This window comes from Tupaia chinensis, unplaced genomic scaffold (assembly GCF_000334495.1).
Source record: "Tupaia chinensis unplaced genomic scaffold, TupChi_1.0 Scaffold144262_1, whole genome shotgun sequence".
Lineage (NCBI taxonomy): Eukaryota > Metazoa > Chordata > Mammalia > Scandentia > Tupaiidae > Tupaia > Tupaia belangeri.
Window position 1 is genome coordinate 2,307,265 of NW_006204120.1, and position 4,685 is coordinate 2,311,949.

A 4,685-nucleotide genomic window follows, 5' to 3' on the forward strand; every position below is an offset into this window, starting at 1 on the left:
CTGTCTGGAGGGCTGGCCATCCGCAGTGTGCCCACCACGCTCCCCTGCTTTCCTTCCTGCTACACTCACGCCCGGCACACAGAGTTCCTTGTAGTTCATACCTCTGCAAGCCACTCTGCTTCGTGCATATACAGGCACCCCTCAGTATCCATGGGGGAAGGTTCAGATACCAAAATCCACAGATGCTCAAGTCCCTTATATAAGATGGCATAGTACTCGCATAGAACCTAGACACATTCTCCTGTATTAAGCCATTTCTAAATTGCTTTTAGTACCAAATACAATGAGAACATTGCATAAATATACTGTATTATCTGGGCAGTAATGACAAAAGGTTTGCTCAGTAGAGAGACAACCAATTTGTTTTCAAATATTTCCAATCCATGCTTGGTGGAATCCTCAAACGTGGCACCTCCAGATAGAGGGCTGAGTGTCCCCTCTGCTCTCTGCTCTCCTGGTTCTTCCTTCTACGCCAGGCTCTGGATCCATTTCACCAAGTCCCAGTGGTACCTTAGTGCTGCCTTAGAGGTACCTCTGCCCTCCCTGAGGTCAAGCGGTTGATTCCTCTATTTTACGCATTTTTATACAGACACAGAACAAAAGGGTAAACTCTTCTAATATTATGAACATATTGATCATCCCCTAAGACTCGAAAGTCTCACTCACTTCCATTACCATACTGTTAACCCGCTTTTCTAGTTGGTGCTTGGTTGGGTGAGGTGCTGTTTTTAAAAATGGTGCCCGAGCACTACTCGGGTCAGGCAGAAGCTGTGAGGAGTGCGCGTTGTATCTTTTCCTAGCTCTATTTTGCGAAGAAATTATGGCTGGTGAAAAGTTGGCATTTAGGTTTATGCTCACTTATTGGTCACCTTGCCTTCATTTGATGTGAGAAAACAGGTGTACAGACATGTAAACAGGTGGCTAAGGTCCTGGACTCCCAAATGGCTGACTGCAGTTCAAGTCCTGGACCTAGTGGTTTGCTTTCTCACTTTCTCTCTGTTTCTCTGTCTGTCTCTCTCTCGTGAACACACAGACCATACAGCAAATTAAATAATAACATTATTAAATAAATTATTATTTTTAAAGAAGAAAAAGAAATAAAAGTAATTTTTTTAAAAAGGCTCCAGGATCCCTTTGCAACGAGGAGCCCTGTGCCGCTGCTATCTCTTGACCCCTGCACTGCAGCGTCTTTCCTGTGACTGTCCTCCTTCCCTGCACATGCCTTTCATGCCTGTGGTGCTGATAAGAGTGAGATCATGAAAATCAAGGAAGAAGAACAGGAGAGCAGTGAGGGACAGAGTCCAGGCTCCCAGAGCACCCTGGCACAAATACACACCCAGGGAATGCCACCCCTCTACAAGAAATCGAGAAATCAGAGGGAGGCCACAGACCTCCTGCAGCCACCCCAAGGCCCCCAAGATCCAAGTTGAGCCCAGCCCAGCTCTGCTGTAGCTTCCTGTGTAGGCACTTGGTTGTCACCTCTAACATACTGCCTGGGTGAGAGGGAGTTTGGAGACGTTATCTAAATACACTCACCTCAGGAAAAGTAAGTGTTCACTTTCGGTGATTGCAAAAGGTCTCTAAGGCAAAGGACTTCTTTGCAAACTGACCAACTGGCAGTAATGGGACAAGAGGCCTCCCAAGGGAAGACCACTTTCAAATCTGCCAGACGTGTGTTCAGAGCCCAGATTTTATTTGTCAGTTGGATGACTTGGAAAATAAGTTATTTACCTCCTTTATATTGATTTTCTTATTTTTTTTTGGGGGGGGGAGAAGATTTTTTGTTTTTGTTTTTGTTTTGTTTTTGTTTTTGTTTTTGCTACAGGGTATGTGCACTCTCCAGACAGACAGAGAGAGACAGAGAGATAGAAAGCGAGAAATCACCCCCCAGGGGGGATGACCACACCACAATCCCTTCTCCTCTATTCTCCTCTTGGGATCTTGGGCACGCACGCACACGCGCCCAGCGTGAATTTTAAGTCACTGGGTCCGGGACGCGAACCGCGGTCGACTACATGGGAGTCCAGCGACATAGCCATTATGCTAACTGCTGGTCCCAATTTTCTTATTTTAAAAAATGGGGCTGAGAACCCTCCTACAGGTTGTCTTGGCTTTGAATGGTTTTGGCTCACAGTGAGCTCAAAATCTGTAGCTAGAGTCACGCCCACCTCTGACTTCTCAGCCCTGCTGGGAAACTGTGACACACAAGATGGTTGATCAGACCGTGAGGGCCTGGACTTTGCTCACCTTTCGTCTTTCCAGGTTCCACAGGGAATGGGCTAACTCAGCCTCTCACTTTGGTCTGGACCTATCAGTACACTGTGGGCCCTGCCTCTTCAAGGAGGAGTACGAGCAGTTTCAGTGATAACACTTTAATACATGAGATTATCTTCCCATATGATAAAGAAGAAGGAAACACCATCATGCAGGACCAAAACCAGTGAATAGCTGTTTATGCTTTAAATTGAATATCAAAAATAAAATGTGAGTTTTCTGCCCTTAAAGCAACCTTCATATACCACAGTTTTGCTATTGTAGTTTTCTTTCTGAGAACAGTGTGTTTTTTTTGTTTGTTTTATTTGTTTGTTTGTTTTTCTTAAAGAACTCACTTTATTTTTTTAAAAGAATTGTTTTATATAACTTCATTTGTTTTATTTATTTGTTTATTTTAATTTGACCAGAGAGGGACACAGTGAGAGAGAGAGAGAAAGAAACTGATAAAGCAAGCCATCAGGTCTGGAACTTGAACTGCACTGGGCCATGTGGGAGTCCAGTGCCCCTTAGCACCATGCCACCTGCTGACCCCCAGTTAGTGTTCTTTGGTATTATCTAATTAGCATATCTCAGGGCCATATCTTGTTTTGTTAAATTTGGTAAGCAATTGAATTGTTACTAATATTGTATGCGAGTGAGAAATCTAAAACCTGCTTCTTAATCAAATACCTGTATGGGTCCCGAGATTATTTTCCCATATAGGCCAAAAACTCTCTAAGTCTTAGCCTGGGATGTTGTTATGCTTGAGCCTTTTTAACCTGTTGGGTTTGTCTCTGCTTGAGCTCCTCAGACCCAGGCCTACACTGGGTCCAAGAGATTTTAGCACCCCTTCCCCTCACTTCAGCTTAAAAGTTCACCCTCTTCTCTCTCCCCTTTTTAGAAAAGCATTATCTTGCATTTCTGCAGACAGTGGGTTCTCTTTCCAGATAAGCAGCTCATCCTGGTTTTCTCAGTCCTGTGTTTCAAAAGCTGCCTCTTTGAAGGCTTCTGAAGAGTGCTTGTTTTTATCTTGAGGCACAGAGACAAGCACAACCCGGAATATCTGTCTGAGACTGTTCCCCACAAAGATACTGTCACACAGATACGCCAGCTGTTATCTTTACAAGACACTTGCAGGCTTCACGCACTTACCCAGACCATTAATGAACCTGGTCACTGCTGTGTGCACCCGCAGCCCTTTCTCTTCCTTTGTCTTCAACTCTTTTAAGAGCTTTAGCAATTCACAGGCTGCACGAAAGCTCAATGGGAAGATGGGCTGCAGTTGATTAGTAATGTCTGTCATGAACATGGCGTGAAAGTAGGGTCACTGCCTTATCTTTGCTCTCAGTGGCCGTTTAAACATTTTGCAATGCTTCTGCTATAGTGTTCACGGACCAACCGTCTTCAACATTTTCATCTCTCTTCTTTGACCAGAAAGCCTCCTGGACATGGCAACGTTTTCCTTAACATGCTAGGCTGTCCAGATGATTTCGTGTGTAGAGTCAGCATGTACACATTTCTTGTGATCTCGTTCTATTATTCACCTCTTCTGAGGTTGTGCTATTACTGTATGTTGATAGGAAGCAGCAATCTGGGACAGCATTCTTTGCCTGGTGGTACCCTTTTCTATCCTTAGGCCTCAATTGAGGTTTCAAATGGGATCACTAGAGTCACCATTTTATTCTGAAAATCATCCTTTGATTTTTCAGAGGGAAACTCTTAAATACCAGCTATGCATCAGTTCCCTCTGACTACTTCTCCCTCATGTATTCCTAATTTCAATTTAATTTTTCTCTCTCTGGCCAACCTTGATATTCATTTCCTAATTAGAGATTATGGGGATTTAATGGTTCCTGAGGCCTGGATATTCTTGAAACTGACAAGCTTATATGCCCCAGGAAAGGAAAACCTCTAGGGTGAAAAGATTAACTAGAGACTGTTATTTTCTGCATATTTCGTTTATATTTTCCAATATGTCAATGAGCATATATTACTTTCATAATAAAAAAATTAAGTGTATTATAAGAACAAACATCTAGACCAGTAGTTTTAAACCCTTTTTATTTTTTAAAACTCCAGAACTCTTTTTTTTTCTCACATCTCTTTTTTTTTTTTTAATTTATTTTAAAACTCCAGAACTCTTTATTCAAATCTTAGAGGAAAACAAATGAAAAAACAGCTGTTCTGGTTGAAGTGGGATGTGTATGTGTGTATGTTTCTGTTTGTGTATCTGTGTGTGTTTGTATATTTTGCATATTTGTGTGTATTCATGTATATGTATGTGTGTATGTTCTTATACTTGTCTATGTGTATTTGTATATATGTATGTGTGTTTGTGTATGTATGCATGTTTGTATATTTTGTGTATTTCTGCATATGTATGCTTATATGTGTGTTTACATATTTGTGTGTTTGTGTATATGTGTTCATGT